Source organism: Cupressus sempervirens, chromosome 4 (assembly GCF_028749045.1).
Source record: "Cupressus sempervirens isolate cs-2001-9-10 chromosome 4, ASM2874904v1, whole genome shotgun sequence".
Lineage (NCBI taxonomy): Eukaryota > Viridiplantae > Streptophyta > Pinopsida > Cupressales > Cupressaceae > Cupressus > Cupressus sempervirens.
The window spans coordinates 423,332,341-423,346,964 of record NC_143121.1 but is presented as its reverse complement, the minus strand read 5'-3'; positions in this window follow the sequence as shown (position 1 = coordinate 423,346,964).

Sequence of the window (14,624 nt, the reverse complement as noted above, 5' to 3'; positions counted from 1 at the left end):
CTTAAGATTGATTTTTCCAAATCCTATGACTGGATAGAGTGGCCCTTCATTCTTGTAGTGCTTCAGGCACTTGGGTTTGGCCCTACTATCTTGTAGTCAGTCTAGATGCTTTTTGGGGATGCCTCTTCTTGCATCCCTATCAATGGATGATAGTCTCAAGCCATTGGGCTTTATTGTTCCATTTGACAAGGCTATCCTTTGGTACCCTCACTATATGTGTTGGCTACTGAAGGCTTTGGGTACTTGCTTGCCAATGCCATCTCACAAGGTAGGGTCCATAGTATTTCCCTTCCAAATTCTCATGATCAACTTGTGAATGGCCATTTCATTGATGACTCCTTCCTCACTCTCATTGAGGATGAGGATAACATTGTTAATGCTCTGCTGTATTTTGACACCTTTTATCTTGCCTCCAAGTTTGCTATACAGTGTCACAAAACCCTTTGTTATAGGCAGTCTTCCCTTCCCAAACCTACTTGGTTTGGGAAATATCAATGGAAATTGGTCCATCATGGTGAGAATTTTCATTTTTTGGGCATCCCCTTTTCCTTTCAAGCTTTGGTTGTCAAGCTCTAGAATGTAGTCCTTGTGCAAATAGAGAAGAAGTTGGAGTATTGGATCACCAAGCCTCTCTCCCTTGTAGGAAATTTCTAGATTTGTTCCAAGGTATTGGAAACCACCCATGTTTACTAATCTTCCTATTGGGTTCCTTCAAAGGCCTCTTATCTCAAACTTGAGCGTCTGCTACATGGCTTCCTCTGCACTTTAGATGCTTCTCACTAGGGCTTTCATAGAGTTGCCTAGGATTTTTGTTGTCTTCCCAAAGAGTCTAGTGGCCTTGGCTTGTTCTCTACCTAGAAGCAAGGTACTACTCTCTGTGCCAAATGGGTTATCCAAGCTCTCACTAGAAATGAATCTTGGAAGCTTTTTTTGTGGCATTGCATCTCTTTAGGATTTTTTATCCATCGCCGAGCCTGGAAGGGGATTGGTTTTTAGACCCTTTTTGTAACCACTAAACCTATTCAGATTGAGTGCATTGCCAAAAGCATTTCGAAAGCCTAGGAAGCCATTAAGCCTTGGCTTTGATGGGCTAGTGATAGGTTTAGAGATGGGCTCTCCATGAATCAACACAATCTCTGGTGGTCACCATCATTTTCTATCGAAGGTGTTCCCCTAGCCAAAGTACATGGGGCTAGTGCTCTATGTTTTTTCAAATGAGGCATAAGAACCCCTAAAGATATTTTCTCCTAAGTTACTATGAGCTTACGGTTGTGGGAGGACACGAAATTTTAATTTTGGCTCATCCATCCAAATTGTTAGACTTTTGATCTTCTAGTTTCTGTGGTGCCTCCCCATATGTTGCATAAACTTGGCATTTAGTCTTCTCACCTTTGGTGGAAATACTAAAAGTGGTATCCAACCACTTTGATAACTACTTACAAGCCTAGGCTTGGCTAGCGGTGGCTGGTTCCTCACTTGCCCATGGTCAAAGTTCTCAACCAAAGATGGCATTTGCAATATTCTCACTGTACTTAGAGTCTTAGGTTTTCCACTTTGTGGTGAACTATTACTGAGCCTAAAATTATGCATTTCACCTTATATATTCTTTTCTAGGGCTTTCCTTTGGGCCCTTGGTTTCAAAACTTGGGAGTACCTAACCCTCGTTGCCCTTCTTGTGGTCAACCAAAGATTTTTTTGCACATTTTTTGGTTCTCTAGACAAGCTCAGTGTTACTGGTGATGGATCTACAATCTCTTTCACCCTTTCCACCCAAAGCCTTTTTTCTTGGCATATGGTTATTCTAGGAGACAACACTTGGCTTCCCTTCAAGCACTCTCAAATTGGAGATCTTATTTACCATTTGGAAAGATCACAATGTTGTTATCTTTACTAATAACACTCTTGACATTAATATTGTTATGTATGCTAAAGCATGTATTTATAACAATGTCATGATGCATATTCAAGTACAAATAGGTAAAGTGGCTCTAGAGGTGGCTTACTTGAAGGAGCTGCTAGCACAATGGGGAAATGCCCCCTGTATGGTTACTCGTGTTCCACTAGATTCTGCATTTGATGATCATACCCCTCCTCACAGTCACTGTCGAGGTCATAGTAGCTCTACTCGCTACTTGCACACACCTCACTCTCAACCACGCTGCTCTCCCACAAAGAAACATATAATTATATAAAATTAGAACTAAGGTGATGGTTTTCTCTTTTGTGTATGTTGATTTCCTTGTTATTTTTTATTATTCTGAACCATCTCTCGCCATGATTATTAAACCCCTTTTTTAAAATTATAATTATTTTTTTGTTTAAATTTTTTTTACAAATGCATATATTTTAAATGGTTTTGTAGGTGCATGCCTGGTGGTCGAATTTTTCCAACAAGATCTTTTTTTTAAGAATAAAATAAAATAAAATGAATGCAAAGATGTTTAAATCAAATTAATAATTCAGTCTATTTTAAAATCTCAATCAAACCCTAGCCTCTAAATTTTTTTTTAATTTTTTTTCTATTCAAGATTTTCTTCTGTAGACAAATAAGAGACTAACTTTTCTCAATTAGATCTAGAGAAACAACCAAAATTCAAACACCTAATCAAGCACGAAGCAAATAGATCCTTTCTAATTGAAAATACATTCACAGGATTTCAAAGCCTACCTCGTGCTGATTCTAAAATCTGATAGCCAATAAAATTCCTATTGAAACAAAAATCCTTCAAGCCACATAAATCCCCTTCTTTTCCAAACCCTAGAGTTTCTCTCAAAAACCTATGTGTGTGAAAATGCCTCCAAACAACTCTAATATAGAACTCTAATTACCTTTTAGGGTTTCTATCTCCATAACTCTAAAATTGCAATTATTTTATTTACTTATTCTTTTCATGCACAATTAATCCACTTTTTAATTAAAATATTCTTTTATTACTTTTTATTTCTTTCTTCATTTTTCATTTAAAGAAAAATTCATAAAAGACATTTCTTTATTATTTAATTAGTAAAGATAATTTAAATGCATTATTTAAATTTCACGAATTTTAAATCTTTACTAATTAAATAATAATGCTACACCTTAATTATAATTTACTATTTACTATTTAATTTTAAAATCCTTTTAATGTAGGTTTTTCAAATAGGACTTTAAATAACTCTTTTAATTTTACAAAAAAATCATATAAATCCAATAAATGCAAAATCGTCTTATGTTTAAATTTTTCCACATTTTAAAAAAAATAAGTAACCTCTAATAATTCAATACCAACAATCAATCCAAGAATCATAAACAACTAGACTATTAGGAAATTCACCACATCAAACCTCAAGAAATGCATAAGGAAAATCAACCCAAGTAAGAATCAAACCACAATGCACAAGAGACTCAGGTTATAAAAAGAGTAGACAATCAAGTATGAGTCCTTTGATGGGGAGGTTCACATTCCATCGTGAGTCCTACTTTCTTCTAGAACTCCTTAGACTCACTCTTGAGTCCTTGGGGTTACTACAAACCCTAGTACTAGAGGAACTAATATCTTCCCCTTCTCAAGGCTTCCTACCCACCAAAAAACTCTATCAAACCACATTTCTCCTCATGACTGATAAATATCAATCATGTTCCCTCTACTCTCTTCTCATCTCTCTATAAGTTTCCTAACCAAGCCATGCCTTACTCACCTAGGCCTTGCTTGAACTCAAAGCTAGCTCCATTACATACACAAACATAAAAGAAAAGCACATATGTACATAGGATTCTTCCTGACTCCAATAGTCCATTTGATTAAAAACTGAGAAACAAGAAGAATCCATTTATTGAGATACTGCTATGTAACATAATTCTACTCTATTATGCTCTACCAACAAAAATTAAAATTTCAGATTACAACTAATTAACGCACTGGAACTATCTTTTTATTGAATTCAAAAAATTATATTACATTCAAGAAAACTAGTATCTACTGTGAATTTGCTCTTTGCTAGCTTCTACAATGCTTCTACAACTAATTCTCCAACTCTCTAAAACCCCCTATGCCATTTGAGAACCTTAAACTTTTATCTCCATGCCAGCTCATTCAAAAAATCATCAAGATTTAACTTCAACCACCTTCGTTGACCCTACAACTTCTTTCTTTGACTGTAACTACTTCTTGGCTGATGTGTCCATATTCTTCCACATATTCTTTCTCTTTTTTACTCTTTCTAGTTGCAATGTTGCGAACAAGTCTTTCTCACCTTTTTGCTCTTCTTTCTTCCTTAACTATGTTTCACATTGTGACATTATGACTGGTTGTCTGCTTAACATTTTTCACCTGCATTGCTTATCTTCACATTATTGATGTCTTCATTATGATGCTATGAAACACTGGTCATGGCTTTACATCACTTCTTTTCAACTGCTTACTTCATATTGCTCTCATGTGAAAATAGACTCAGTGCAACTTTGTTATGGTTTTCCTTAACTATCCACTTGCCCTTGCGATCATGCGATATGCCTTATTCATCACTTTGTTGTGGTTTTCCTTAACTCCTTCTATCTTACTACAATGTTGTGAAGCCTAGTAGCATGGCTTCATCACAGTTATCTTGACTTAGCATTTATTGGTCGGGATGGTACAAAACTATTTTTTTCCTTTGATCACATTTAGCTAGCTTACTCTACAATTAGCCATTGATAGTTGCAAACAAGTGCCAACCTTCATTTCCTTTGATCATGGCTTTGTTGTTTCCTTGCTGACTTAACATCTATTCATGACAATGCGAAAAGGTCTATTCTTCATTTTGTCATTTATTTGTTGCTATTACATTGCCTTAACCACTAGAAGTTGTGATGATGTGATCCACTATCTTTCCTTTCTTCGCAACATCATTGGATTTGTTTGATGTTAGTCATTTTGAGTTGCAACCATGTGCTAGGCTTTCTTTTTAACTATTTTGCTAGTTCACACAGTTATTAGATTATGTAGTCTAACTAGTTGTGAACTTACGAATGTCAATGGGAAAAATTGTGAAGCCTTAGGTGGTTTATTCGATGGAACTTTACTCGATGTGATCCACTCTTCAATCACATGCACAAAAATTAACTAAGGCTTAGAGTGAAACCCTAGGGTGCTCCTGCACCATACTCCCCCTTAGCGAATAAGAGACTAAATTGGATTAGTTGATAGCAATGCCTAACTAATGCTCTATTTCTTGAAATCGTCTTCATCAATCCATGTAGCATCTATAGTAGGTAGCCCTTTCCATTGAATGAGATACTCCATGTATACTAGATGCCTTGTTATTTTCTCCACTCTAGAAGCTAGTATCTTTTATGCTTATAGTTTCTACTGTATTGTTATCTTGATACCCTAGACATCTCTCTCCATTTCTACTTTCTGAGTATCTTCTAGAATCTCAATTCCTTTGTAGGAAATTGGGCCTTCCACATTAAAGATTGGTGATAACCCTAATTCCTTAGGTAGATCCAATTTATATGCATTCTGTCCATACTTGTCTAGAATTCTACAAGGACCAATTTTCCTCATCTATGGCTTAATGGATATTCCTTTCTATAATTTGGATTTTTTCAAATACACTAATACCATATCTTCAACTTGAAATTGGAAATCTCTTCTTCCTTCATCCACCTTTTCTTTCAATTTCTAATTTGTCTCTATTAGAATCTTCTTGACCTGATCATATATCTCTTTCATGGACTAGGAAAATCCTTCAACATACCCAATATTTGATCCATGTTCTTTTACCTCTCTGAGCTCACAAACTCCTCTAGAGTTTCTTCCATAAAAAATTTGGAATGTACTCTTACTAGTAGTTCTACTAATAGAGTCATTATAAGTGAACTCAACTTGTGATATTACTTGATCCCAAGTCTACCCATATTCATTTGTTAAACATTTGAGAAGATTTCCACATACTCTATTTATCACTTTAGTTTGACCATCAGTCTAAGGATGGTATGTAGAGCTCTGGGACAAATTTGTTCCCAATATCCTCCATAATGTTTTCTAGAAACGACCCATGAATTTGACATCTCTATTAGAAACTATACTAATTAGTAATCCATGAATATTGAGTACTGCTTTGAAAAAAAAATGTGCTATGTAGCTTGCATCATGAGTGGTTTTACATGGTATGAAATGACTCATTTTTTGAATCTATCACTACTAAAATCACACTATCAAAACCAAATTTTGTTCTTGGTAACCCCACAATGAAATCCATACTTAAACATTCCCCAAGTCTATTAGGTATGGGCAATGGTTGATACAAACCAATATTTGATGAGGTTCCTTTTTTTTTTTTTGAGAAATGGTACATTGTTCAACATACTTTATTACAACTCTTTGCATCCAAGGCCAACAATAATATCTACTTACAAGCTCTAATGTTTTGTTCAATCCAAAATGTCCACTCAAACATCCATTGTGCTTTTCTTGGATAAGGTTCTCTCTTGTTGAACCTTTTGGAACATAAAGTTGATTGTCCTTAAACAACAAACCATTCTGCAATGTATAGTTAGCAAACTCACTATGAAAATAATTTTCAAAAGATGCACATACCTTGTAAGCTTCTAAGAAATCTTCATATCTTGCATAGAGATCTTTGAATTCCTCTACTCCAATGCTTTTCAGCTGAGTTTCCTACACTAACGATAAACTTATGCTTAAGGCATTTGTTACTTTGTTAATAATACCCTTCTTTTGCTTAATGGTGAAAGAGTAGTACTGCAAAAATTCCATCCATTTTATGTGCCTCAAACTCTATTTCTCCTGTGAATTGATGAAGTTTAAGGCCTGATTGTCTATTAAGACCACAAACTCCTTGGGTAACAAATATTGTCTTTATTTTCAAAGTGCTTGCACTAATGCATATAATTCAAGATCATAAAAACAATACCTTGATTTGGCTTCATTGAATCTTTCATTGAAAAATGCAACAGGTCTTCCTTCTTGACTTAAGACTCCTCTAACAACAATATTTCTTGCATCACACTCTATTGTAAATAGTTTCTCAAAGAGCTACATAGTACCAATATTGGTTTAGTAGATACCCCTTTCTTCAATCTTTCAAATCCTTCATCTACTCATTTTGTTCACACAAACTTTTTCTTCATTCTTCCTTTGATAGTGTCCATAATAGGAGCACATATCTCACTGAAGTTTCTAATGAGCTTTCTATAAAACTATGCCAATCCATGAAGACTTTTGATAGTTGTACTTGACTTTGGTGTAGGCCAAGTTAGAATTACTTTGACCTTGTCTTCATCCATCTTCAACTTACCCTGTGATACAATAAATCCAAGGTAGACTAGTTCTTCTTTTTATGAACTCACATTTTTCAAAGTTTATGGTCAGTTTCTCTTTTTGCAACCTTCTCAAGAAAATTTCTAAATTTTTGAGATGATCTTCATTACTCGGTGTAAACCAAAATACCATCTAGGTAAACTACCGCAAAATTACCTATATAATGTTTCAACACTTCATTCATTAGTCTCATAAATATGCTTGGTGCATTTGAGAGAGCAAATAGAATGACCAACCATTCATATAACCCTTTAGTGGTTTTGAAGGCTATCTTCCACTCATCATCTTCTTTCATTCTAATTTGGTAATACTCACTTTTTTAATCAATCTTGGAAAAATACAGTGCACTATCTAGACAATCCATCAAATCCTCTATTCTAGGAATAGGAAACCTATATCTTATGGTTATCTTATTTATTGCTCCAGAATTAGTACAAATTCTCCACTTACCTCCTTTCTTTGGTGCTAGCACAACTAGTACTAGACATGGGCTAATGCTCTCTTTGATTAATCCATAATCTAGTAGTTCTTGAATATGCTTGGCAATTTCCTTGTTCTATTCTAGAGTCATCTTGTAAGTAGCTTTGTTTGGAAATGAAGCTCCTAGCAAAAATTCTATCTAATGACTTACTAATCTATGTGGGGGTAGTTTGGATGGTGTTCTATCACAAATTATATCCCTACACCGATCTAATATAGCTTGTACCTCCACTGGTAAGACACTAGGTTTCTTTACCCCTTCTTCATTAGGCTTCAACAAAACAACAAATCCAACCTCTTCTTCTTTTAAGTCCTTTAAGAACTCTTTTCCGCTCATCAAGAGTGTTTTGGAAATAGCATTCTTTACCTTTTCTTCTTCTACTATGGATTGTAACCTATAAGTGACTCAATCCTTCATGAAAGAATATTTATTCTTCTTTCCATGATGGACTGCTTCTCTATCATATTTACATGGTCCTCCTGATAACAGATGACTAGCATCCATGGTGAGCATGTCACATAGAATTATATCTTGATACTTTCCAATAGTAATGTCTACTCATACTTGTTCATTCAATAGGATGTTCTTCCCTTTATTTAATCACGTCACTTTATAAGGACACACATGTGGCATTCTTGCTAATCCAAGTTTTTGTACTACTTCCTTTGACATGACATTGTTAGTAGACCCCGAGTCTATAATCACCTTACACAACTTGTCTAATATTCTGGAAGTGGTTGTAAATAATCCTCTTCTCTACTTGGGTTCCTCCTTTATTGGTTCTTTTAATAAGACCCTCCTTAACATGAGGTTTTCACCCTTTTATACATCAAGATCCATGTCATCTGTTTTGGAATTGTTCTCCTCTTGGATGTAGTGGATTTTCTTCTCTTCATAGGATGATGATGATTATGCCTTCCTAGGACATTTTTAGGAAGGATGCCCCAACTTGCCACAGTTGTAATATTTCATATTGCTGAAGTGTGAGACTCTATTGTTGTTGTTGTTGTTGCCATTTCTATCTCTTCCACCATTGTTAGATCCTCTTCCTTTGTTTGAGACACCTCTTTGACTATTTTCACTAGTCTTCTCATTCCATTAGGAATCTCCATAATTTTTTTGCTCATTGGTCCTTCCATTAGAACCTACTCTTGAGCCTCCTCTCAATTCTATGCTTGTACCTCAATTCTTGGAACTTGATTCTCCTTTTGTTTTCAACTTATCTTCCACTTTCCTATCCATTTGAAAATATATTTGCAATATGGTGAGACTAAAAAAACTTAATTCATCTTGAATTTATCTTTTAAGGCCATTTAGATACCTTGCCACCTTGATGCTCTCTACCTCTTGTACCCTCAACCTTTGAGCCAAATTTTGAAACTCCTCAGTGTAGGTAACCACATCAAGATCCTTTTTCTTGAGAATCTTCCTCTCCTTGTATAACTAAATCTCATAATCCTTTGGTAAATAGGTTTCTTTTTATAGTTGCCAACATAGCCTTCCAAGTGGCTATTGATTTCTTCCCTTCACTTTTCCTCTCCTCTTGCACAAACTTCCACCAAGTTAGTGCTTTTCCTTTCAATATAGATTTTGCAAATCTTAGCTTTTGTGTCTCTATTGTCCCTTTCCATTCAAAGTAGTTTTCTATACTATCTATCCATTTTAGAAGTACCTCAATGTCCATTTTTCCATGGAATAATGAGACATTCTCTAGGATCTTTCCTCCAAATAACTTAAGGGCTTTGATAAATGCTTCTCCTTCAGGGAGGACCTGGCTTAGGTATTTCATCCTCCAAATCTACCTCCTCCTTACCTTTTGTAAGGTATTCATCTTCTTTTTCTTGGGATGCATCTTCCATCTCCTTTAACTTTTCTTTCATCTCCTCTATGGCCTCATCAAGGATCTTGGTCTTTACCAATTTAGCATTGGTCACCATCTTTGAAAACCAAATGGATTCAAGAGTATACAACATATTACACAAGCCAAAAATCTTATGGCTCTAATGCTAATCTGATGGGGAGGTTTACCTTCCACCCTAAGTCCTACTCTCTTCTAGAACTCCTTAGGCTCACTCTTGAGTCCCTCAGTTTACTACATGACCCTAGTACTAGAGGTGCTAATCTATTCCACTTCTCAAGGCTTCATACGAACCAAAAATGTCTATCAAAAAAAATTTCTCTTCATGACTAATAAAGATCAATCATGATCCTTCTACTCTCTTCTCCTCTCTCTTCAAATTTTCTAAGTCATGCCTTGCTTGCCTAGGCCTTATTTGAACTCAGAGCTAGCTCAATCACACACATGCATAATAGAAAAACACACATATATATAGAGGATTCTTGTTGACTCCAATAGTCTATTTGATTCAACACTAAGATCAAGAAAAATTCATTTATTGAGCTACTCCTACATAACAAAAATTTTCTCTACTATGCTCTATCAAAAGAAAACAAAATTTTAGACTACAACTAATTAACACACTTGAACTATCTTTTTATTGAATTAAGAAAATTATACTAAATTCAACAAAACTTCTATCTATTAGAAATTTAATCTCTGCTAGCTTCTACAACTAATTCTCCAACTCTCTGAACCCCCCTATGCCATCCGAGAAACTTCAACCTTTTATCTCCATGCCAGCTCATTTAGCAAAACATCAAGATTTGACTTCAACCACCTTTGTTGACTCTACATCTTCTTTCTTCAATTATAATTTCTTCTTGGCTGATGTCCATCTTCTTCCGTGTATTCTTTCTCTTTTTTAATTTTTTTGATTGCGATATTGCAAACAAGTCTTTCTCACCTCTTCACACTTCTTTCTTCCTTAAGTGTGGTTCAGGTTGTGATGTTGTGACTAGCTATCTTCTTAACATTTCAAACCTTCATTTCTTATATTCTAATTGTCAATGTCTTCATTGCGATGCTGTGAAACACTGGTCATGACTTTGCACCAATTCTTTTTGACTACTTACTTCACCTTGCAATCATGGAAAAATAGACTCAATGCAACTTCGCTATGGTTTACCTTAACTGTCCACTTTCCCTTGCAATCATGCGATATCCCTTATTTGCGAATTCTCTATTGTTTTCCTTAACTCCTTCTATCTTCTTGCAATGTTATGAAGCATGTTAGTGCAACTTTTTTGTGGTTAGCATGACTTAGCATTTACTGGTAGCAATGGTCTGAAACTATTTTCTACCTTTGATCGCATCTTTGTTGGCTTACTCCATAGTTAGCCATTGATGGTTGCAACTGTGTGCACATCTTCATTTCCTTTGATCACGACTTTCTTGTTGCCTTGCTGATTTAACATCTTCTATTCATGACAATGCACATAGGTCTATTCTTCCTTTTGTTGTTGCTTTTCTGCTATTACATTGCCTTAACCACTATTGGTTGTGACAATGCAATTCTCTATCTTTCCTCTCTTCGCAACTTCTCTTTCTTTGTTTGATGTTAGTTATTTTGAGTTGGAACAATGCGCTGGAAAATTGATCAACTAAACATTTGATACTGATTCAAATCAAATTTGATTGCTAAAAAATCGATTTGAAACTCATTTTACCATTTCCTGTCAAACTGTCAATTTCATGTTGGGGGGTCTATTGACTAGCCTTAAAAATTGACCAAATCACCTAGTCAAGCTCTGAAATCTAACTCACTGATTCTTTGCTCCACATTCTTGCACCCCATCAAATCTCATCTCATGAAGAATCCTCAGTGAAAAGATATTGACTGTCAAAGTTTCCCTCTCAGAAATATTTGCAAGAAAATATGTCAGAAAGTAATAAAACACGTTTAGATTTGACCTTGAAAACTAGGAAAATGAGCACATGGGGAAATAAAAACTGGGGCATTGGTTCTCTATCATGAGGAAATTACAAATCTATGATTTGGGTTGATGATGAATCACAAGAGACAAATGGCAGAAATTCAAAGTGGGCTACTTGAAATTTTACAACTAGGAACACTGATTGAAAAACGATTTTTAGAAATGAAAAGACCCTGGTAAAGTGTGTAAATGGATTTTTAAAGATTTAAAAACTTACACACTTGGAGTATTTTGAGAGGACAACATAGGGGTACAATCCATTTGGTCCTACCAATCATGGATTCAAAGATACAACATCTCGAACAGGGGTCCTGACAAATCTGCAAATGTTGACACCAGTAAAAAGATAAAAATTGCATTTGGAATCACGTTTGAAAACTGATCAAATGGATTTTTCATAAGTTGAAAATTGAAAAAAAAACAAGTCTTTGACATCTAAAATGCAACACAAAAGGAATTTCAACATTTTGATCAATTGGTTCAAAGTTATAGCATGTCAAACATGGCTTCCCAGAATTTAGATTTAATTGCAAAAGCATGAAAATAGTAATTGACCAACTTTGATGGATTCAAAACCTAGTCAAATAGACTCAAAACAACTCAAAATCTAAAACATAGGTTCTTGGGTATGGATACTAGACACTCCCAAAGCGGTGAGTCCTAAAACATTTCTGGGTGCAAGTTATTCGATGACAAACACAACCTCCTATCGCTGTTTGACACTTGGTAAAATTGCAGATTTGACACTAGCTTAAAATAGGACTTTGGCAAATGACTCAGAATGATGATTTGACCTCATGGAATGCTTAGAAAATTTGAATACAAGGTTTTAGAAACATTAAACACCTCATGAGCCTCAAGGGTACAGCCAGGTACAATCTCATCAAAAGGCATTTATAGGACTTAATTTCTCCAATAGTGCTAAAAATTGACCATGCAATTTTTAGCACCAACAGTGGCTCTATCTAGGGATGCATGTCCCTTGAAAGCATGGAAAGATTTTAGATCTCTGGGAGAAGCAGAACACACACTTGAACTTCAAAACTTCTCTCGAACAGCTTTATTGAAAGCAAGAAAACTACACCTACTCTGTACAAACAGTGCCCCCAATCTTAGCAAATTTTTTTACCTTTTTCATATACTTGATTTTCATTTACATCTTCATGAGGTAAAATGCGATTCTCATTTCCATTTGTTTCACCAATCAAATCAGCATATTGAAACAAATAACTTGGCAAAATGAAACAACTTCCTTCATTCTCATAGTGCTTATAAAATTCAAAGACTATTTCATCTTCATGCTCACTATGAGAAAAAGCATCAGCATGCTCATGACTATACAAATTGAACTGAGAACCAAAATCCAACAATGATTCATGTACACTGGTCAGAAACATAAAAGCTTCATAATCTACATCATTCACCAAGTTGCATGCACCAAAAACTTGCAACTCACCTTGTGTCTCTGGATTGAAGAATACATGAAATATGATTGTTTCCTACTTGCAACCATGTCATTCAAAAAATCAGATTCATTCTTTGCTGAAACGTCTTCACATTCTTCAAACAATTGATTAGTTAGCAAACATGAAAACTCATTCTAAAAGTGCTTCAATCCAAACTATACTGATCACAATCATCTTCTTCATCAAACTGAAAGTCAGAATACCCCTTAAACTCATCTTTACAAGACTTATCAGCATATAAAGAAAATCTATAATCCGATTAACAACATTCACTATTTTCGTCATCATCATATGAAAAATCAAAATAATGTTCAGCAAGATCAACATAAAAATAATCTGAAATAGTGTTAACCTTCCCTTCACTAACATAATCAGCATTCAAAAAATCATCATGTGCAAAGACATTTGAGGTACTATCATCTACACCTCCAAAGTCTAACAAAGATTGTTCAAATTCTACCTCTTTTTCCACGTCAAACTTTGGGGAATTGATTTGATTGAATGAGAAAGTATTATGAGAGAAAATATGAAGATCCTTTGAAATACTTGCGTGCTTTTCAAAATAACGTGCCAACAAAATAGAGATTTCATCAGAACTCAAGAAGACTGCCTCACAAATCTTCTCCTAGCTATGATTGTCATCTAGATAACATGAAGAACTTACAATAGGAAGATCATTAGTGTAACAATCTGAAAAATCAGAATTGTTGCAACATTCATTCTTATCATAGCAATCATTACCCTTTCTATTGTTATGACTTTCTTCAACTTCATATTTACTGTAACAAAATTTATCTTCTCTTTTATATCCATCTTTCTCATGCTGATCGCTATTACCTGATTCATTAACATTTGAATCCACCTCTTTACATTCAAAAAAAAGATTATCTTGCTCTACAAACTCATTGTATTCATTACTACCTTGACTTCCAGCACATTCCTTATCATCAAAAGACATAACATGAAATCTATAATTATCATCTTCCATCTCCTCAATGAATCTCTCAATTTGTAAAAACCTTTGTAATCTTATAGGTGCTGGCTAGTTGACTGAATTGGGTACTAGAAAATCAAGGAAAACACTAGGTAGGGAAAGATTCCTTAGGTCTAGAATGAAAAGGCATCTTAGTGATTACTGACTTAAGCCTTAAATAACATTGTTCGACACTTAGACCTTGAGTACTACCTAATTCTATTCTTATAAGACTGACAATCCTTTTGTAGACCAGTCTATTCAGCATAGCAATATTATTATTCACAATTTCTAAACTCTCAGAATTTGGCAAACCAATCTCAGATCTGATATATGATTCCATTATAGAACAAAATTTCTACCTCTTCCTTTTAGTGCTGAAAATCACTTAATAGAGGCAACTTCTTTAAACACTTGAATTCCATGAAAAGAAAACATGAAAACCAAAATACCTCAAGTGTTGATGCAAAACTTTAATCTGCTGATCTAGCATAGGTGCAAGACTGAAATTCTTTACACCATTGATCAAACTTTGTAGAGTTGCCACCTCTTTGCAAGGGGAAAAT